Consider the following 24,514-nt stretch of genomic DNA (forward strand, 5'->3'; position numbering starts at 1 on the left):
GAGTGCCATGCAGCAGTCTCAATTATGGGAATAATATGTGAAAAAAACACACAAGCATGCATTTGACGGTATGGGGGTGGCGGTGGGGGGCATGCAATAAATGAAGAAAGCAAGTAAAGTTTAGTAACTAGAGGAAGTTAAGAGATTTGAATAAATAAATAATAAGAAAATCGAGTTGGTAAACATCTGGGTGGTCAGAGCAGCCATTATTTATAAGAGAGTTTTTGAGTAAAGGGGATATGAGGGAAAGTTAGAAAAATAGAAGATAAAGTTAAAAGGTAATGAGGTCAGTTCATGTAGTGTTTTAGGCCTTTATAATGCTTTATATCTCAATTAAATAAGTTAGGTGATTGGAATGCAAAGTTTGTTTGTTTGTTTTAAGTAAATTCAGGGGTCACCAGCCCAGCGCATGTGGTGTTAAGGGGCTGAGCCGCCTGCAGGCCGTTTACTCTGACCTGGACAACACGCCCATCGACACCACCTGGGCGAGCCAAAGAAGTGTGCTGAAGATGATAAAGCTTCTACAATTAAAATACCATTAAAAGGAAGAGGCTAACACCATCTATGATAAAGTTCAAGTTAAACTCAGCAAGGAACGGTTCATCCTTACATACATGCATTAGTGATCTAAGGACTTCACATTGGGAAAAAGCAATCCCGGAAACAAAAGGTGGTGCAGCCAGTAGAAAATCGGCTGAAGAATGCTACTTCCTTTGGAAATCTAAAAGGTGACAGCATATGACACTAGCAGAAGATGTCAAAGCCGTGTTCACTGAACTTCAAAAGGAGGTCCGCCTACTTCTATTAACGAATGGGGACAGACGGACTCAGAGGGAGAAGACTGAGGCTTGTGGCTGTGAGTCCTACTTCGACACCGTTGTAGGTGGAAAACAGAGGGAGGAGAAGCCAGTACCGTCCATGTTTTATTACTGCTGCAATCCTATCAGAGTACAACCTGGGGATTGAAAGCAGGGTTGAAAGCAACAGTCTGGATCAATAAAAATGGAGTAGTGCCATTGAAGTCCTACCCAGTTCCATGTTATATAGTTTCTTCTGTGCTAGAGTTACCTGTTCTCTTACAAAGTATAGACCAACAGCATCTCTGCTTAAATCACATAAAAGAGCATGATTATAAACGTGAGAGTTAATTTGCAGAGTTTGAACTAAGAAAAGTTAAGACACTCCACTTACCAAGGTCCAGTTGTAAGAAAAATTTTATTTATGATTTAATGACCAATATTTTGAAGGTCTTCCCAACCAGATTCCTTTTAAGTTGTAACGACAAACCATTGACTGGTATTTATTTCTGAAAATTCAGAATACATTAATACAAGCCAGTAGTATATTCCAGAACATTTGAGGAAATATATTATTTGTTAGTCTGTGAATGGAGCTTTTACAAATTATTTTATTAATCTTTTAGTATCTTGGCTCCATGATACAAAGCAGGATTGCTTACACATGGATGCACTCTAATATGGTAAATTTAGAGGAAAATTGCTTCAGATATTTAAAAAATGTGTGTAGCAATGCATATTCAACTTTTTAGAGTTATGTTTTGGGCATCAAAGAATTGATTTGACATACACATACTGAATTAAAAGAATTAAAAATGGAGACATAACCTCGGAAAATTACAGACTCAATATGAGTCCCCCACTTCATGTTATGTCCCCACTCTCTCAAGTATGATAAATGTAATCTTTAGGCAGAATAGAGAAAGTATGTGCAGAATGTGAGAGACAATGATGCCACTCAATTCTGCTTTCATTACTGGAATATCACATTTCAAATTGAGAAATTATATCTGATTCCCAATCATCAGAATGGGGTTTAGATAGAACATCCAACATAGAAGAATAATTCCTTTATAAATTGAGGACTGACTAAAGGAATTGGAGGAAGAGAAGAGTAAGAATGTAGAACAAGTTTTGAAGTATGTAGTAGACTATTCTGAAAAAGGAATAAAACTCACTTTAATTGGCCCTAGGACAAGAATTTGGTCTAATTGGATGCAAGAAGCAGATTTTCCCCTTCTTATGAGGAAGATCACAAACATTGAAGTTATCCACTATAATATAGCTTACCCTTATTAATTACCCAGTAACTGAAGATGTTGGACCTGGATTAGCATTTAGGGGAGATGTTGTCAGGACAGAATTTTTAGACTCCAATATGTGCATGTATCACCTGAAGATCTTGTTTAAATGAAGATTCTGAAAACTTATGTGAGAGTAGGTTATATAATTTTACCTTTTTTTTTTTTTTTTTTTTTTTTTTTTTTTTTTTTTTTGAGATGGAGTCTCGCTCTGTCATACAGGCTGGAGTGCAGTGGCATGATCTCGGCTCACTGCAACCTCTGCCTGCCAGGTTCAAGGGATTCTCCTGCCTCAGCCTCCTGAGCAGCTGGGATTCCAGGTGCATGCCACCAAGTCCTGTTAATTATTATTATTATTTTTTTGTATTTTTAGTAGAGACAGAGTTTCATCATGTTAGCCAGGCTGGTTTTGAACTCCTGACCTCAAGTGATTTACCCATCTCGGCCTCCCAAAGTACTAGGATTACAGGCATGAGCCACCATGCCTGGCCAACTTTACACTTGTAACAAGCTCCTAGGTGATGTCCACTTTGCTGGTCAATTGCCCAAAATTAGAACAGCAAGTTTGTAGAGCTATTCAATATACTTATTTGTATCTTGAATCAAGAAACAAATTTTCTTTCAGCCCTGATACTGTATTGTCTAATGTATGTCTAATATTGTCTAATAGCATCTGAGCATGCTATAAACAAAGCTCCTATATGATTAATGATTATCTCACTTCCTTCTCACCCTGATTTTAAAATAAAAATAGAAAAAGAGTAGCTTTTAAGGAGTCAGCCAGTGAAAATGATTGCCTTGTTTAAAGAGGAGGAAATCTCCAGCTCATTATATGTTAACACACATCCTACATAATTTCTGCCTTTTATATTGAGGTTTATGACTCCCCAAAAAAGGTTAATATAACCTGTTCCTAGTCATGTAGCAGTATTCTTTTATTTTCCATTAGTCCTCTATTAAATTCTTTAATATTGTTGTAAGTGAAACCATTTACCAATGTATTTGCATTAGAGACATGCTGAATTTTCATATGGATTACAGAAAATTGCATGTGACAGCTGAAAGGCTCAAATATTTTTAACACCCAAAGTCTTTCACTGAGATTTTTATTTTTTACTTTTATGATCCAAATATAATAAGGACCAATTAAAACTTCAAACGCTTGGCTCTAGATGGCAGCTGACTTGTATAAATCTTCAGGATAAAAATGTCTGGGCACAATATCTTCCTTTAAACATGGAAAATTTTAAACATTACTTAGTTTGGTCATAATTATATATTTGAGTTCCCTCAAGAAAATTAATGGTTGTTCTTTCCTCTACATGATTGATTTTAGTTGTTTATTTTACCTTTATAGAAGGAACATCAAGGAATAAAAAATAAACACTTAAAATAGTTTTCTAAACCTGACAGAGAATAGACATAACAACCAATTATTTTTTCGTTCTCAGTACTAAGACTTCAAATAATACTTGATGGAAGTTTTTATTTCTATAGTGTAGTTTTTGACTGTTGGTGCTAGTATACAAACTGACAATTCCAGGTAACTTCAAAGAAAAAATCTCTACCATTATTTCCAGAAAGTTAAAAGGAGAAAAATAATCTAAGAAAGATTTTAATTCTGACAGAAGTTTTCAGCATGTCTACTAATTAATAAGAGCAAAAAGAGAAAGTACATTAATCGGCTGCCTTTCAACTACATACAAATCATGATAAATTGAAGCAAGGAATTAAGCTTTAGGCTCCCTGCTCTGATTAATGAAAATCATTTTCCTACTTTTGATATGATAAAAAGGATATTTGACTTGGGAGAATGTAGGTGACAGACTTAACTCGCCGTGTTGGCAGAAAATAAAACCATATTTCCTATAGGTTCAGCTGTCAATCAGTGGAGATGGAATCTTAGTAAATAAATAGTGTTGCATAATCTCATCTATTTATTTGCATGCTTTAGAAGGATACTGCCACAAAACCATTTTAGATGACCAATCAGAGACCAGGCTTGTGAATCAGAAGCACACAATAGTCCCTCAAAAACAGATTTTGTAGCAGAACCGGTTTAAGCCTTATTATAAAGCTTGGGAAAATAATTTTCAAAGAAACAAGAGAAAAAAACATAGATATTCTGAAAAATGAATAAGACTGTATTTCCATATATACATATGGTCATGTGCCACATAATGACATTTTGGCCAACAATGGACCACATATTCAATTATGGCCCCATTGTATTAGAGTCTCCTATTTTTACTATATCTTTTGCTATGATAAATCTGTTTAGATACAAAAATACTTACCCTTGTGTTACAGTTGCTTACGGTAGTCAGTACAGTAACATGCTACTCAAGGATAGCCTAGATGTGTAGTAGGCTATATAATCAAGGGTTGTGTAGGTACACTCTATAATGTTCATAAAATGGCAAAAATATCTCACATTTCTTACCATACATCCCCTTCATTAAGTGATGTATGACTGTGTGTGTATGTGTTTTTATATATATATATATATACAAACATAAACACAGACACATACATTCATCCATATATACATGTATACCCACATGTATATACACACACACACACGCCTGAATTTAAAACATTTGTTTTAAATGTTTGCAATGCATAACACCCATTGCACAGCTTGCCTGGTGCCTGTTTGTATTGCTTAAGACAAACTGAAAGGTAGGGACTGCTGTTAAACACACACGCACACATATATGTACACAAATGTGTTTGTGAATAGATAGTAGGAATTATTAACTTGATTTTTAATTAAAAAGTTAAAAAGCAGAATGTAGAGATTGGCCAAGTATTGGTACTCAATGCCAGTCAAAATATTAAATTATTCAGGGGTAACACAACTTATATTTTTGATCGAAATCCTGTGTTACTTGTGTTTGGATCAAATACAATAATGACACACTTAAACATCAGTTTATTGTTATGTCTCCACTTTATATTTTAAAAGTCTGTTATCTCAAAAATGTTTTAAATTCAGCATTAGCCTGTAATTAATTCATTTTACTCAACCTAACATCCATTGCAAAGCATGCCTGATCTCTGTTTTTACTGCTTAGGACTAACTAAAAGGTAGAGACTGCTGTTAAAAAGGTGACACTCAGAAGGCAGAATGGCTTACTTAGAACTATACCTAATGCTCAATGCAAATAGCAAAGCCTCCTCAGACTTGGCCCTGGGGAACAACTATAGGTTGTTATATAACTGGTACCAAATACAAGTTGAATATCTATATTCAATAGCCTGAGAAATATGGAGTTTGTAATTTTACATAGGATAAAATGTAGGATGATATAAATTTTTGGCTATTTTTTCTGCTAGCTATTTACTCTTAAAAATTATAGAACTGAGTTCTTATTTTCAATTCCTCATGGGAACAGCTTCAATTTTGCCTCTTCATCCTTATAAAAAGGAAAAAGGCAAACAAAGTCAAGAAATCAATATGTTTTATAAAAATCCACAAGAGAAGTGATGTCACAGGGCAAACTGGAAGCACAAAAATTCGAGATGCTCACCATGTAGATAAAAGAGAATTATCACATACCAGAGTAGACACCTCCAGAAGAATCAGTACCAGGGTAGAAAAGTTTTAAATGTAATTGTCAAATTACTGGAGGAAAGGTTGGACAAGTCTTAGAGTTAAAAACTGTAGGAGGACAGAGTCATATTCAAGAGCTTGACCAAGTACTCACAGTAAATATGGGAGAAAAATTCCCATCTCCTTCTAACAAATGGTAGGAGGAAGGAATCATTTTGACACATTCCAGAATTCCAGTTCCCAACAAGCTTCTCATTATCCATCTGAGACCACCTCAGTCTGTACTTCACTGTTCATATCACTGTCAGCATTTTTGTCAAAGCCATTCAACAAGTCTCTACGAAGTTCCAAACTGTCCCCTATTTTTCTTTCTTCTTCGGATCCCTCCAAACTGTTCCAACCTCTCCCTGTTACCTAGTTCCAAAGTCACTTCCACATTTTCAGGTATATGTACAGCAGCATCCCACTTCAAGTATCAGTTTACTGTATTAGTTCATTCTCATGCTGCTATAAGAACATACCTGAGACTGGGTAATTTATAAAGAAAAAGAGATTTAATGGACTCACAGATTCATATGGCTAGGGAGGCCTCACAATCATGATGGAAGGCAAAGGAGGAGAAAAGGCACATCTTACATGGTGGCAGGCAAGATAATACGTACAGGGGAAATGCTCTTTATAAAATCATCAGATCTTATGAGAATGCACTCACTATCATGAGAACAACATGGAGGTAACTGCCCCCATTATTCAATTACCTACCACCAGGTCCTTCCCCAACACTTGGGGATTATGGGAGCTACAATTCAAGATAAGATTTCAGTGGGGACACAGCCAAACCCTATAACCCAAGGATATTGGAAATATCTGACAAATGATAGAAAACAGTATGATTAATATACTAAGGTACCTAATGAATCAACAGTATGAAGAAATAGATGTGCAATGTAAGAAGAGAGGTGGAAATACTAAGAATGCAATAAGAAGAAATGCTAGAAATAAAAAACAAAACAAAAACAAAAACAAAAAATACTGTAACAGAAACAATAACAAAAAATTTGATGAGCTTATTAGTAACTGAACAGAGGTACCTAACAGCACTATATCCCAAATAACATTATACTTATTATTTTCAAGTGTACATGGAACATTTTCCAGGAGGGACCATATGTCAGGCTACAAATTAAGACTCAGTAAATGTAAGAAGATAGGTATTAGGAAAAGTATCTTGTTCAACCCCAATAAATAAGGTCAGAAAACAACAACAGAAGCAAAACCACAAAAATCAATGATTTGTGAAAATTAAGCCATACACGCTTAACCAATGAATTAAAATAGAAATCAAAGAAAAATTTAAAAATACTTAAAGATGACTGAAAACAAAAACACAACGTAAAAGTTATGAGATGTAGCAAATCAGTACTTAGCAGAAATTTATAATCATAAACACCTTAGAAAACAAGAAAGATCCCAAATTAACAATTTAAATTTACAACTTAAAGAATTAGAAAGAGGATAGCAAACTACACACAAGGCTAGAAGAAAGAAGAAATTAACAAAAACCAGAGCAGAGCAGAGATTAAGGAATATTAATGGAAATAAAAGTTGGTTATTTAAAAATATAAACAAAATTGGCACATTTTTAACTAGATGATCAAACAAAAAAGAGAAGACTCAAATTCCTGAAATCAGAAATCAAAGTGGTGACTAATCCCAATTCTATAGGAATAAAAAGGAATATACTAAACTCCTATAGAAAGTCGTTTGCCAAAAACCTGGTTAACCTACATAAACAGACACATTTCCAGACTCGAGAAACGTACTTAGATATGGTGACTCACACCTGTAATCCCAGTACTTTGGGAGGCCAAAGTAAAGAGGATATCACCTCAGGGCAGGAGTTGGAGACCAGCCTGGCCAACATGGTGAAACCTTGTCTCTACTAAAAATACAAAAATTTGCTGAGCATAGTGGGGTATGCCTGTAATCACAGCTACTTGGGAGGCTGAGGCAGGAGAGTCACTTGAACCTGAGAAGTAGAGGTTGCAGTGAGCCATGATCGTGCCATTGCACTCCAGGCTGAGTGACAGGATACTCTGTCTCAAAGAAAAAAAAATAAATAAATAAAAAAGAAACCTACTTAGATAAGTATAGACCTGTAACTGGAAGGAGACTGATTCAAAACCCAAAAATCTCACAATAAAGAAAAGCCCTGAATCTGATTACTTCACTGTTGAATTTTCCCCAGCATTTAAAAAATACACATCAGTCTTTCTTTCTCAAAGCCTTCCAAATAATTGAAGAAAAGATAATGTTTTCAAATGTATTTATAAGGTTAGCTTTGTCCTGATACCAAAGCCAAATAAAAGCACTACAAGAAAATAAAAACACAGTCCAATGCCCTTGGTTAATATAAATCCAAAATTATCCATAAAACTAGCACCCTGTGCTTTCTACAATGTATGTATAGATGAAAGCATCACATGATACCCCATAAACATACACAATAATTATTTGCCAATTAAAATAAATAAATAAAATGAAATACAAATTCAAAATACTAACAAACCAAATTCAACGCCATATTAACAGGAATATACACCATGACGGTGTGAAATTTATTCTTAGGATGCAAGAATGGTTGAAGTTATAAAAATAAATTAATGTAATACACAATATTAACAAGATTTTAAGAAGCTTATTTTAATTAATGCAGAAAAGGTACTTGGAAAAAGTTGACATTCTTCATAATAAAAACTCTCATCAAATTAGGAATAGAAGGAAACTACCTGAACAAAATAAAAATAGTATATAAAAATCATGTAGTGAACATCATACACAGTGGTGAATGAATCAAAGTTTTTTCCCTAAGATCAGAGATAAGGCAATAACGCTTATTTTGCTACTTCTATTTAACATAGTATTGGAAGTATTAGCTGAGCAGTTTGGCAAGAAAAATAAATAAAAGGCAACCAAATTGGAAAGAATGGAATAAAATTATTTCTGATCTTGTATGTACAAAAGCTATTGAGTATACATACACACATGCAAAAAATATTATAAGTGTATTCAGCAAAGTAGCAGGATTCAGTTGCATTTTATATAGTAACAACTAATAATGTTGAAATGGAATTTATGATAACAATTCCATCTACAATGGCATCCCAAAAATAAAATATTTGTAAATTATCTTAACCAGTGAACTGAAGACTTGCACAATAAAAACTATAAAACATTGCTGAAAGAAATTAGTGAAGGTGTAAATAATTGGAAAAACACCCCCTGTTCATGGATTGAGTGACAATAATAAGATGGCAATACTAATCAAAGAGATCTACAGTTTCAATGAAATATTTATAAAATTCCCAAAGACATATTCTGCAGAAATGGAAAAGGCTTTTCTAACATTTATGTGGAATCTCAAAGGGCCAATACTATCTTGAAAAAACGTAAAGCTGAAAGACTAACACGTCCTGAATTCAAAACTTACTGAAAGCTAGAGTAATAAAAAAATGTGGTAATTGCATAAATACATAAATACAGACATATAGATCAATGAAATAGAATAGAAATCTCAAAAGTAAAACCTTACATATATGGTCAAATGATTTTGACAAGACTGAAAATAGCATTCAATGGAGAAGAAAAATAATAACCTTTTCAACAAATGGTGTTGGGAAAACAGCATATCCATATGTAAAAGAACAACATTGGATCCTGCCCTAACATCATATATAAAAATTAAAGTGGATCAAAAACCAAAATATAAGATATAAAACTATAAATCTCTTAGAAGACAATATATGGCAAAAGCTACGGGACTTTGGATTTGGCAGTGATTTCTTAGATATGACACCACAGGTACAAGCAATGAAAGAAAGAATAGACAGATTGGACTTCTTGAACATTTTTATAAAATTTGCATCTAAAGATATCAACAAAGTAAAAAGGGAACACAAAGAATGAGTGAAATGTTTGCAAATCATGTATCTAGTAAAGGATTGATATCCAGAATATATGGAGAATTGAAACTCAACAACAATAAAACAAACCACCTTATTAAACATTGGGTAAAAGACTTGAATAGACATTTCTTCAAAGAATATACACAAAAGACCAATAAACATGTGAAAAGATGCTCAATATTACCAATCAATAGAGAAATGTAAATCAAAATTACAATGATCTATAACCTCTCACCCACTAGGATTGCTAATATAAGAACAATCAAAAAATAACAAGAATTTTTAAGGATGTAGAGAAATTGGAACTTATGCATTATTGGTGAAAATGTAAAATAGTATAACTTCCAGAAAAAAAAATCATGAAAATGTTCCTTAAAATATTAAAAATACATTTCTACGTGATGCAGCAACTCCAGTTCTAAATGTATATCCTATGAATTGAAAACTGGGTCTTGAAGAGATTTCCATTCATCCATGTTTATAGCTGCATTATTCACAATAGCAAAAACGTGGAAGGAACTCAAGTGTCCATCAACAGAAAAATGGATAAGCGAATTGCAATGTGCATGTACAATTAAATATTATTCATCCTTGAAAATGAAAAAAAAATTGACATATGCTACAAAATGAATGAATCTTGAGGACGTTACATTGAATGAAATAAGCTAGTCAAAAAGGACAATTAACGTATGATTGCATTTTTATGAGGTAATTAGAGTTTTCAAAATCATAGAGACAAAAAGTCATATGGTTGTTGCCAGGGACTGGGTGAGAGAAAAATGATGATCTTATTCTGTGCCATAAAATACACCTTAACACATTTTAAACAATAAAAATCATATGATGTGTGCCCTCAGATCTCAGTGGAATTAAACTAGGTAACAATAACAAAAAGGTAATTGAAAAATCCAATGGAAGGCATTATCCTCAGCAAACTAACACCTTCAGGATAAATAGCTAATGCATTTGGAGCTTAATACCTAGGTGATGGGTTGATAGGTTCAGCAAACCACCAAGGCACACTTTTACCTATGTAACAAACCTGCACATCCTGCACATGCATCCCAGAACTTAAAATTAAATTAAAAATAAAATAAAATAAAATTGCAAGTATTTCTATGCACTAAAAATAAAAAAATCCAAAAGATGTGGAGAGTAAACAATATATTTCTGAACAAAATATGGAGCTCAAATAAGAAATATGAAGACAAATGTAAAATATATTTTAAACAAAATGAAAATGAAAACATGATTAAAATTTGTCAATGCAGTGAAAGCAATATTTACAAGAAATTTATAGCATCAAATGCATATATTAAAAATAAGTATCTATAATATATAAACTAAGCTTTCACATTGGGAAATGACAAAAAGAAAAGCAAATTAAATCCAAAGTAATTAGTAGAATAAAAATTAAAGCAGAAATCAATAAAATTGAAAACAGGAAATTAATAAAGAAAATCAATAGAACCAAAAGCTGGTTCTTCAAGAAGATACATAAATTGATAAAACTCTAGGCATGCTAACAAAGAAAAAACAGTGTAGACACAATTATTAATATTAGAAATAAAAGAGGGAACATCACTACAGATACTATGGATATTAAAATGACAATAAAAGAACACTCTAAACAGTGCTATGCCTACCAATGTGTTACCTAGATAAAATTGACTAATTCCTTCAAAGACATGATCTGCCAAAATTAACATAAGAAGAAATAGACAATCTGAATAGACCTATGTCTATTAAATGGTTAACCTTCGAAATGGAAAGTAGCAGGCCTAGTTGAGTCCACTTGTGAATTCTACCAAGTAGTTGTAAGAAAGAAATTATACAAATTCTTTACAAACATTTTCAGAAGATAGAATCTGAGACAATACTTTCAGATGTATTCTGTGAGTCCAGCATTGCCTTTATATAAAAATCAGACAAAGACAGTATGTATAAAGAAAACTACAGATCAATATCACTCATGAACATAGATGCAAAACTTCTCAACAAAATATTAGCAAATTAAATCTAACAATGTATAAAAAGAATTATATGCCATGACATAGTGAAATGCACAACAAAATATTAGTGCAGGTATTGGGAATTAAATATATAGATAGGAAATATACCCAGAATAGCCAACACATTATTAGAAAGGAAGAACAAAGTTGGAATACTGATATTACTCAACTTTAAGAATGTCTTAAAAAGAACAGTAGTCGCTGGGTGCGGTGGCTCACGCCTGTAATCCCAGCACTTTGGGAGGCTGAGGCGGGTGGGTCACGAGGTCAAGAGATAGAGATCATCCTAGCTAACAGGGTGAAACCCATCTCTACTAAAAATACAAAAAATTAGCCGGGCGCGGTGGCAGGCGCCTGTAGTCGCAGCTACTCAGGAGGCTGAGGCAGGAGAATGGCGTGAACCCGGGAGGCAGAGCTTGCAGTGAGCAGAGATGGCGCCACTGCATTCCAGCCTGTGCAATGGAGCGAGACTCCGTCTCAGAAAAAACAGTAAGTCAAGACTCTGATATTGGTGAAAGTGTGGACAAATTGATGAATAGAAAAGAATAAAGGGTCCCTAAATAAACAAACATAAATATCGCCAAATGATCTTTGACAAAAAAAGCAAAGGCAACAAAACAGAGAAAAGATAGTCTTTTCAAAAATGGCACTGGAACTACTAGATATTAACATGCAAAAAAAAAAAAAAGAGTTTAAACACGGACTTTATATACTTAAACACACACACACACACACATACATACATACAAAACAGAAGGCAGACCTAAATTTAAAATGTAAACCTATAAAATTCCTAGAAAATAACATAAAAGAAAATCTAGATAACCTTGGGTTTAATGCTGACTTTTTGCATATGACACCAAAGACAGGATTCATGGAAGAAATATTGTAAGCTGGATTTCATTCAAATCAAAATTTTCTTCTCTTCAAAAGACAATGTCAAATGAATCAAAGAGAAGTCACAAACTAGGAGAAAATATTTACAAAAGATATATATAGTAAACAACTGTTATCCAAAATATGAAAAAAACTCTCCTAAAATTAAATAAGATCACAATCTGATTAAAAAATGGGCCGCAGTCCTTAAAACACCTCACCAGAGAAGATATACAGATGGCAAGTAAGCATATGAAAAGATGTTCCATGACATATGTTATCAGAGAAATTAAGATTAAAACAGTGAGATACCACTATGCACCATTTAGAAAGGCCAAAATTCAGACCAATGACAATGCCAAATGCTGTTAAGGATATGGAGTAGCAGGAATTCTCATTTATTACTGGTCAGAATGCCCGGCCACGTTGGTAGTTAACTTGATCCCTTACAAAAGTAAACATACTTTTACATATAAACCAAGAGTTATGTTCCTTGGTATTTAACCAAAAGAGTTGAAAATGTATGTCCACACAAAAATTAGCAGATGGATGCTTATAGCAGCTTTATTCATAATTGCCATCACTTGGAATCAACCAACATGTTCTCAGTTGATGACTGGATAAATAAATGATAGTGTATAAATGTAATCATATTATCCAATGCTAAAAAGAAATGGGATATGAAGACATAAAAAGACATGGAGACAACTTAAATACATATTATTAAGTTAAGAAAGACAATTTGAAATAGCTACATACTATATTATTCCAACTATTGACACTCAGGAAAAGGTACAACTATGGAGACAGTAAAAAAATCAGTGGTGCCAGAGATTAGGGGGTAGTGAGGGATGAACAGGCAGAGTACAGTAGACTTTAGGGCAATGAAAATACTATGTGTGATACTATAACTGTGGACACATAAGATGCATTTGTCCAAATGCATAGAATACATGACACCAAGACTGAATACTAACATAATCACAGATTTTGAGTGATATAAAATAGTAAAAAAAAAAAACAAAAAATTAAAATGTTGAAAAATATCAAAAATTATAAAATTGTAAAGAAAAATAAAATAAAACTTGACCTCTGGAAAAAACAAACTATAGATTTGTCAGAGAAAATTGTAATGAGGTCAGAATACATAATTTGTTCACTGTATAGACTTTTCTATTTTTACACTGTAAATCCACTTATTTTTATTTTTTAAGTTTTATATCTCTTAGAAATAATGTCTTTGACTCAACACTACGCATTTAATTATATTTATAATTTTCAAAATATTTTAACTGATATATTTGATTAGTGTACTTTATTTTGCATGCTTTGATTTAAATAAGTAACTTAATTATAAATTCATGTAATATAATTTTTATTTTCTTGCATCTAGTTCCCATTCATTAGTTTCAGATCAAAGTTTAAATTCCTTTTCTCATCAGCTTCATTTCTCATTTTTTAAAAATTATACTTTAAGTTCTGGGATACATGTGCAGAACGTATAGGTTTGTTACATAGGCATACACGTGTCATGGTGGTTTGCTGCACCCATTAACCCATCGTCTACATTAGGTATTTCTCCTAATGCTATCCCTCCCCTATTCCCCAAACCTCCGACAGGCCCCCAGTGTGCGACGTTCCCCTCCCTGTGTCCATGTGTTCTCATTGTTCAACTTGCACTTATGAGTGAGAACATTCAGTGTTTGGTTTTGTGTTCCTGTGTTAGTTTGCTGAGAATGATGGTTTCCAGCTTCATCCATGTCCCTGCAAAGGACATGAACTCATTTTTTATGGCTGCATAGTATTAGAGTCATTTACATTTTGATTTAGTATTTCGTTATCTCATATTTATAGAGATACACACTTTGAAATCTCTAGATTTGGGTGGTGATTTTTGTAAGTTTGTATTTGTTCCTATCCAGCATCCATTGCCTCTATCCCAGGCCCCAGGTGACAGAATAATTTGTACAGTGATTTTGTATTAATAATCCTTGTTTTCTTATATAACCCATTATTGCATTCATTTGTATTACTTCTCTCAATGTCTCCAGCCATCCCTTCACTTAGACATAGATGTCTGTCATGTTCTATATAATCAGAATTTTTAATCTGGAAATTTGAATGTTGAATACATTGAAAACCGTGGGTCAGATCAATCCAACTTGTGGCACATTGAACTAATGAGAACATGTATGATTGAGATTTTTGTTCATACTTTAATAACTGTTTACTCTTTCTTTGAAATAGAAATCTGTATAGTAAGTCACATGACTACATGCGTATATGACTAAATTCTAATCAATAGAATGTAAGTATCACTGCTATGTGCAACAATGAAGGAATTTCTTTAAAGGGAAGATCATACCAGACTGTGTTCTTCAAAATGTATACATTGAATTCTAACCCCTAGTACCTCAGAATGTAACCATATTTGAACATAGATTTTTACAAGGTAAAGTTTAAATGGAGTTGCTAAAGTGGGTCCTAAGACAGCTATTGTCCTTATAAGAAAAAGAGATTAGAACAGATCAATATGGAGGAAAGAGCATCTGGAGCATCTGATGAAAATAAAGTAAAATAAAATAAAATAAAAGATGGTCATCTATAAATCAAGGACAGATGTCTCTGATTGATATAAACATTGTTAACAGCTTGATCCTGAACTTCTAGCCTTCAGCATTAAGCAGCCATGAGCTCATCAATTTAAATGAAAACGTAGTAGCAGCATATTATCAATGAATATTTTTTCTTTATTTTATCCTTCTAAATATACCATCACAAGTGAACAAATGTGGTTACTTATTGAGAAGGCAATAAAATGAATAACAGTGACAATATAGGGCACAGAATGGGAACTAGAAGCCTGGGGTTAGTCTCAGCTTTCTGATTTGTGTTAAATCAGGTCCAAACTCCAGCCTCAGGTTTTAATCCAAACTCTAAAGCTCCTTCTACTTCTGGAAATTGATTCTAGGACCCATATGGGAAAAGAGTCTTGCAAAAGGTGTATTGTGGAGATGAAAAGTACATCATTGCTTTTAGAGATTCTAGAAAACTATTGAAATATATAATTCTGAGCTAATCTGTTCTTTCCTTTTGTAAGGTCTCTCAGACTTTATCATTTCTAGAGAGAAGAGGGCTAAGTACTTAAATGGAGTTATTGACAAAGCCATACTAAAAATATAGGGTTTGTAGAAGCACATAGAAATGTAGAACTACAACAAACAGCAAAAGCCTTTTGTTGAGTAAATCAGTCTATATTAGAAGTGTTTACAGACATATGGCATACCTACATTACTAGTTTATGGGAAAATTGAGTTACGGAAAAATGATCGTGTATCATTGAATTTAGAAGCATCACTGGTTTCTAGGCTAGAGAGAATTAAAAACAAACTGTCAAATCACTTGAGATATAGGACAGATATTATTTTGCAAGCAATGCAAATATGTAACTATATTGTCTTGAGTATTTCATTGCTTCTGTTTATTCTGCATACATGTGACTTTCATGTAACTACCCAAAGATCATAGTCTGATTCAACATCATTCTCCTTTAACATCTACTATGTCACATCTTTGAAATAAACTGCTCTCTCTCTCTCTCTCTTTAGGGTTAGGTGCTAATCCTTCTGTATTTCCATCTGCTCCAATTTACTTGATAATATCAAAGGTTTCAAGTATCATATCAATAATACTTGATAACAAAGGAACATGGTTGGTCCAGTAAACAAACTGGAAAATGATTGTTAATATTTTCCCATCTTCAAATACTTTTGTGTCAGCATAATTTGGACTCATGATCCAGGAGGGGATTTATGATAATATCTTTGCTGGAAAATTACTGGCAACCAGCACAAGAAATATTAAAAAGTAGCTTTTGTCCATCTGGAGAAATGCCATCATCTCTCGCAAAATACTGAGCCTGAAACCCCATGCATATACAGTTTTCTAATAATGGTGCTATATCAAAATTAGTAAATTTATTCCACCAAATATGAAAAATACTCATATTGGGGGTACAGTTTTCTATAATTGATAGGAATTATACTATTTAACAAAATGTTGAAGTATATATTTTATATGTTACATATATTAACTCAAGCAATTGAAGCAACCACCGTATCATATTAGTGCTATTATCATTCTCATTTTACATATAAGAGAAATAAGAACCAAAGATTAGTTGTCTAAGGTTTTACGTATCATAAGGAGGAATTAGGATGTGGACAAAACCCATCTGTCTCTAAAATGGGCTGTTTCATCCACTACATTACTTTGACTCACTGACATGGAATATTTTAATCCTGCTCTTTTTGGTATTTAATATTTATCACCCATCTTCATGAAGCCATAATACACAGGCAATCCTGGGAAATAGGTATTGTTGTCCTACCTACTAGAAAAGAAATAAGTTGATGAATTACTTCCTGGTTACTTCCTAGGTTGTATTGCTATCTGAAGCAATTCAAATATGGGTCTAATATTATTCAGGACAATTTTAATATAAATAGATTCAAGCTAGCTTAAGCATATCAGGGAAGTTCTTTGAAAGATAAAAACAGAAAACAACAAAAAAGGAGTTTTGCATGAAGTCAGAGCAGAAATAAACCTCAAAAAAATGATGTTAGAGAATAAGTGATGAAAAATATTTCTTTTTCTCTAGACATCGCATCTCACAACAAATCAGTTTTAGACCTATTTTTCTGATACTTAGGCTGGATTGATTTACTTTGCTATTCTGGTCCACAGGACAAATCATGATGTCTAACAGCTCTTGAGTTTTCAATTCACAGGGAAAATGAAGCATCCTCTCTCAGTCCTAATTGCAGTCCCAGAAGACAGACTGCCATTGGCCTAATTTGACTTAGGGTACATACCTAATCCAATAAGCTATAATAAGAGTTTATTGAGTAAAAATATGGCTATAGGAGGTGATTTCTATAAACATGAGTTTGTAAAATATTTTCAGACTAGTGCTATTATTGTATTAGCAGGCGCCATTAGTGTGGCATAATTCTTCAACACAGAGTCTGTGTGTTGTCTCCCTCATCATAGCAGGGAGCAGAGAGCTGTGCCATATCAATGTACTTAAAGAAAAACCTAATCTTGTGTTTTTACCACTGCATTCTCATGATCCTTCCTCAAATTCTGTCACTACCATCAATTACTCATCCAAACTCTGGGACAGATATTGTTTCTGATACATCGTTGCTAATCTGAGAAGTATGTAATCAAATTGGGAAGTGGGCTGTATTTTACCAATGTCAGCTTGGTTAAGCTTGGAATTGTATGTTCCAGAATAACTTCCCTGTATGTTCTCATTTTGTAGTTGGCCAAAATAGAAGCTACCATAAGACGTGGAAGATACAAATAAAGCAGTGGTCAATAATCTCAGGTTTTCACCACCAGATGTCATGACAGGCAGATGCTAAGGGCTCCCACCAGGTCGTAGCCTATCCTTTCTCTTCTGTGCTGATGTACAGCTCATCTACCCATTTGTTGGCCTTATTGATGAACAATGGCCCCAATTCCACAACCAGACATTTGCATGCAGATCCACAGAGGTGGAGTTAGCCAAAGTCAACATCTTCTCATACACCTTTCCAAAGTCCACCCATCCAGTTCCATTTCATTAGCTGAATTAGCTTAGCTGATTAGATTTCCTGGGAAGTTCTGTCAATCCAAGCCTGTGCTCAAGGCAGTCAGGTTACTTACTCTTTTTCTGAATCTCCAACTTCTCCTTCCAGAGCTCTTTAAACAATTTTGTAAAAACTAATTTTTATAAGTAAATGTGTCATTACATAACACTCACAGTGACCCTGTGATCCTGGCTCCCTGACTGGAGTTTGACTAAAACAGTTATTATTGGTGAAACCCCGTCTCTACTAAAAATACAAAAAATTAGCCAGGTGCGGTGGTGGGCACCTGTAGTCCCAGCTACTCAGGAGGTTGAGGCAAGAGAATGGCATGAACCTGGGAGGCGGAGCTTGCAGTGAGCCGAGATGGCGCCACACTCCAGCCTGGGCGACAGTGCAAGACTCCATCTTAAAAAAAAAAAAGAAAAAAGAAAAAAAATGTTATTGTAACTGCAGAAGTGCTCCCCAGAAAATAGAACTTCAGTTACTGGAATCTGGAATTGGCTTCTTGGTTTAACCAGATTCAAAGACATAATAGATTCTAAGAGTGCTGGATCAGTAGTAATATAATCTTAGATCAAACTAATGTTGTTGATATAATTGCACTAATCAGTGTCTGATTCCATGTGTTTGCTCAAGTAGCTGGGTGACCTATAGCAGTTTGCTTGGTTGGCTGCCTAAAACACAGAAAAAATATAATTGATGCCAAATGAAGTTGTGATGCCAGAACTATCTTACTAACCTATATATCTGTGCTTTACAAAGTGATGGTATTGGATATATGTGGTTATTTGAATTAATTAGGGTTAAATTAAGTTAAATTCATTTGTTTAGTGTACTAGCCATATTATAAGGACTTACAAGTCTTTTCTAACTAGTGGTCACCACAGTAACATAGATATAAAATAACTCCATCATTGCAAGAAGTTCTTTTGGACTGTCCTATTTTAGAGGAAAGGATCCACAGGCATATTGAGATCGAGATCCTGAGATGGATTGATATGGTTTGGCCTTGTGTCCCCAACTAAATCTCACCTTGAATTGTAATACCCCTAACCCCACATGTCAAAGGAGGGACAAGGTGGAGGTAATTGAATCATGGGGTGGTTTCCCCCCATGCTGTTCTTATGATAATGAGTGAGTATCAGGAGATCTGATGGTTTTATAAGTGTCTGGTATTTCCCCTGCTTGCACTCTCCATTTTGCTGCCTTGCTTCTCCTTTGCCTTCCACCATGATTGTAAGTTTCTTGAAGCCTCCCCAGCAATGCAGAACTCTGAGTCAATTAAACCTCTTTCTTTTATAATTACCCAGGCTTGGGTATTTTTTTTATAGCAGCATGAGAATGGATTAATACATTAATATATTAGGAAACATCTGCTTACTCAACCCCTAACTTTGTCTCTTGGAGGAGGACAATCTTTTCACTGAAGCTTTAAAGCATACAGTGATAAGTGGATCACTAGCATTCTTAAAGAACTCTGCAATGGGTGTAAGGCCAGGAGTGACAGTAGAAATGGTTGTCATCAAATGAATTCCTGGAGTTGAAGGAGGAAGGTAGCTTGCATTTAACTGCCAAATACAAATTTTGTAATGTTTACTGTAACTGGCAGCATAGAACTACAGAGATTTTTGATTCTGGCTAATTTATGATGGTGTCCTTGGGACTGAAATCAGTGATCAGTCTATTATTATTTTTTTTAACTTGGAAATGCATGGTCTAATGAACACAAGTCTTATTTTAATGGCCAGGGTAGAGACTTCTGGACTGTTGATTATTTTCCAGGCTTGAATCAGTTTACATAGTCATAACCCTTACTAAAAAAGGGAGGATGATTCCCTTCGGAAAAAAGTGTGGAGAAATCCTGTCAAAAGTATATTTTATAAATCTTCCTTCTAGTTTTTCCCCCAGTGAATCTTCATTATATAGTAGAGTTATTTTGAATTGGTAAAGGGCAAATAACCAGAGCTTCAGAGATTATTTTACATATACCTGAACTAACACTAATTCCTGAAAATAAAATTGCCACTGTGGTCCAACCTCAGTGCAGGGTGTAATGAGAGTCACGTAATTAATGGAGTTGCCTCAGGTCCATCTCACAGTGGGAATAGCGAAACTCCAAACCCTTGGTATAATTATTTTCTTAATTCTTACATGCATAGTTGAAAGAGACAAACCCAACAACTGGCAGACACCCCACACTGGCTATCTGACAGCGAAATAAAGAAACTGTATGTCAACAAAGGACATGTTGCTTTCTTAGAAAGACTAGGAGATTAGTTCCACAATCACACACTTGAATTATGCAGGGTTAGTGATTCCAATCACACCCCAATTCCACTTGCTTATTTTCTTGTGCCAAAGAGAAATGGGTCTTAAAGAAAGTGGGTTATTGTAAACTTAATCCTGTGGTAACTTCAATTTCAACTGCTGCTCCAGATGTAATTTCTTTGATGGAACAAATGAACACATACCCTGGCACCTGATATTCGGGTATTGATCTGGCAATGTGTTCTTTTTTATTTTCTGCACTTTAGTAAGGACACCAGAAACAGTTTGCATGTTTCTGGCAGATCCAGTAATACAGTTTCATTTTCTTACCAAAGAGCTGTATTAGCTAACTACGTCATAATCTGTCCCACAGGGAATTGATCCCTTTTCCATTCCTCATATTATATGTACTCATTAGATTGATTATTTCATATATATTAGTGCTGATAAATAGAAGTAATAACCAGTCTAGATATATTGATAAGACATGTGTGTACTGAAGGGTGGAAAATAAATACAGAGAAAATTAATGGTTTTTCCACATTGATAAAATTTCTCAAAAAACACATGCCTGTATATATATGTCATATATAAATATTATACATGTATTTTATAGATATATCATCTAAGGTGAAAAACAGCACCATGCTTAGTAAACCTTTTCAAATTTGAAGGACTGTATACCCTATTTGAGCATGCTATTCAAGCCCATTTTCCAAGAAACCCAAATGACTGTCACATATAAGCAGGGCTCAAAGCGAGAAAATTCTTAGTAATAGGTCCTGGCTTCTGGGTAAGCTATTCCAGTACATGAACCATATTGACCCAGGAGGCAATAATGGCTTTTGAAGGGTCTATGATTAATAGGGGCATTGTGTGGAACTTTTCCCAGGACTGTATTGAGTAATAACAGCACAGGATTTTGGAGAAATTCTATGTCATTCTTTACAGATATCTATTCTATGGAGCAGCAGTTTCTGGCTTATCTGGACTTAGGCAAGGATGGAAAGCTTTCCATGGTCCATTAAGTTATCATGTGACTTGAGATGTCTAAGCAGGTGACATCTGATCTATGAAGATGTTATGTTGCACAGGGCCCAGCAATATTTGACCTAATGAAAGTGGTGTAAATGAGTTCATGCTTGAGCAGGTCCCACATACATTAGCCACTGGCTGCATTTCTATGGTTGCTATTCCTGCTGCATCATATACACTCTTTGCACTTGAAGCCTATAACATTTATGTCTCTAACCTGTCTTCAACTGTAGCTACTGCTGTTCTAATCTAGGTTGTCAATCACATCTAAATGATAACTGTGAAGAGAACTTACGGAAAGCTTGTGAGAGCACTGCAGACGAAACACAAGGTGCACACCCTGTTTATTCAACAGACCTAATTATAAATTAAGCATATGAAGAATATACAAAGTAACCCATATTCCTTTATACTGAATGAGTGTTTCACAATAGTCAACCTACATCCTTGTTGTTCTACTTGTGGCAAAATGCTCACAGAAAGACAGTAGTCTTTTTTTCTTATAGTATATATGTCACTCATCTTCTCCTCCAATTTTGCAAGTCTATATTTTCTTTGTAATATGGGTTAGATGCTTATACTGTAGAACTGAATACACACACACACACGCACATGACACTAAATGTCCAAAACATAATCAAGTTTGAAACACAAAATATGACAGATTACAACACATGACATTAAATAAGTCATTTAACAAAGCTACTATTATATTCATTCAGTGAAAATACAACATCTAATATTTTTATTCTAGATGGCAAACTGACAAAGATAAGCACTGTGAACCATCTTGTGGATGAAATTCCCATTAACTCAGCAGATTGTACTTTCATTCCCAACATTTTGAACAATGGTTCAGGATATCGCCTGAGAAGTAACCTTTGTCCTGGATTTTACTTCCAATCTCTCTCATCCAACTGTAAACACACAGGCCCAGTTTTCTAGAGTTCTGTGCAGTTATACATGGAATCAATAATGATAAAACTAAATGGTATAAAGGAAATGGCTCAAGCATTTCTTTCACAGCAATCATGGCCAGGTCAGTAAGATATTGGATATAGTCCAGACATTAAGAACTCCAAACTCATGCTATAAAGTGAATCAATGCAAGTATAGGTCTGATTACCATTTGAGATTAGAGATTTTGAGATCAGTGTTTAAAGTATGGCTATGGTATCAGAGAAAGTCAAAGTCAGTAAACTAAAAGAAGGGGAAGAATTTAGAAATCATATGAATCATCAAATGCATAAATTATTATTAAGATAAATATGGAAAGCTCAAATTAGGTGAAAGATTTTAAAGACTTATGCTTCCAGTGATACAAGAATGCCTGAGATTTTTACCTAGCTGTTTGTATCTAATGCTTTCCCATGAAAAGTTAACTAATTTCACCAAACCATCAAAACGTGAAGTCTGATGCTACTCTTATTATCAACACTGTACAAGCAAGGTAATTAAGGCATAGAGAGTTGACCTAATTTGTAAAGACCACAAACCTATATAAGCCTTGGAACTTAGATTCAAATGCAAAAATACCAGCTTTGTTGCACTTAACCACTCTGAAATTCCATGTTTCACTACATTTTAGTGATTACTAGGTATGTCAAGTAGTTCTTTTTTGTTTCTACTAGGCATTATATGGCTGACACAAGGTCCCCAGAAGATGAAAAAAGTAATACATGACATAAAGTAGAAAACTCAGGGGCAAATGAGGGAGATGGATGGGATGGGATTTCTCCTAAAATCCAACTACAAATTACAGTCATAGTTTAGGGAACTTATTATTGACCTAATTTCTTAGGAGACATTTTATGATACAATATATACATAACCACCATACAGATCTCGGTTGAAGTCTTACATGTATCTTCCAATACTTTGATATTGGGGACAACTAACGATTTTTTTCATTCTAGTAAAATAAACACAACCCAACAACTCTTGAAAATTATTTTCTTTCATTTTCAAGATGAGAACAAAACCACCTACCTTGCTTAATTACAATATATATGAAATGTTTCATAAACTTAATTATTTGAAATAATGATCATTCATTTTCTATTTTGCAAGAATGTTTTCATTGAAACAGTTACATAAACAAAGCTAATAAGAATCTCCATATGAGCTCATATTTTTGTTAACATTCAAAAAAGATGCCGATACAGACATCAAAAGGGAAATACAAAAAGCTGTTACAGGTCTCTCTAAGTTCCACTGTTGGAAAGTAAATGGGCTAGTGGATGAATAACTTTATTCTTGAGCATCAGTTTCAACTGCAGTGAAACAGAGGTAATAATCACTTTGGCTCTGGCAGTCCTGGGAAGATTATTGACTCAAACCTTCTATTCACACAGATGAGAACATTGAATCCCAGCAAGGTTGAAAGAATGGACCAGTGTCTCCCAGCTAGTCAGTGACAGAGGCAGGATTTGAACAACAATTCCAGAATGTATGTGATATGATTTTCCCCCTAAATACTCAGAACATATAAAGATGAAATAAGAGCTATAATTTAAAAAGTGGAGAACTAACAAAAAATACACTAAAGACATAAAACAGGAACAAAGCAGAAACCAAGCTTCTTCATAATACAGGAGTATTTCAAGTATGGAATTACCTACATAATCCCTACAGGGATTCATTTGTTCCATGGTACCACTGCTTAATTAAGGTAATTTTTTTCCTTGTTTTCAAATTTTATTTTCATAAATCATCAATAACTATTTCCAACAAGTTATCCTGCAAATTTCATAATTATTTGTTATTATTTTACAAGCAGGTAATATGGGAATTTCAGATGTTTATGCACAGTTGGACTGTAGTTGACAAAATAACATTAAGATACCAAAGTTTTAAATGCTGTACAATTTCTCATGAGTCATACACACTCATGTCACAAGTGACCCACCACTGAGTCTGCTGGTACCACACTTGTCTATTTCCTGTCCAACAAGGTGGATTCACAAACTTGGTTATTAAGGAAATGTCAAGTTGCTATATGAGTGTTTAAATGCTTACTCTCAATGTCTGTGATATGGTTTGGCTGTGTCCTCACCCACATCTCAGTA

General features: G+C 34.2%; 1 pseudogene; it reads left to right on the plus strand.

The window, feature by feature from the left end:
* The first annotated feature begins 281 nt into the window (after positions 1-281).
* LOC702785 (N-acylneuraminate-9-phosphatase pseudogene) lies at positions 282-1,148 on the plus strand (annotated as a pseudogene).
* The last annotated feature ends 23,366 nt before the right edge of the window (positions 1,149-24,514 follow it).

This window comes from Macaca mulatta, chromosome 14 (assembly GCF_049350105.2).
Source record: "Macaca mulatta isolate MMU2019108-1 chromosome 14, T2T-MMU8v2.0, whole genome shotgun sequence".
NCBI lineage: Eukaryota > Metazoa > Chordata > Mammalia > Primates > Cercopithecidae > Macaca > Macaca mulatta.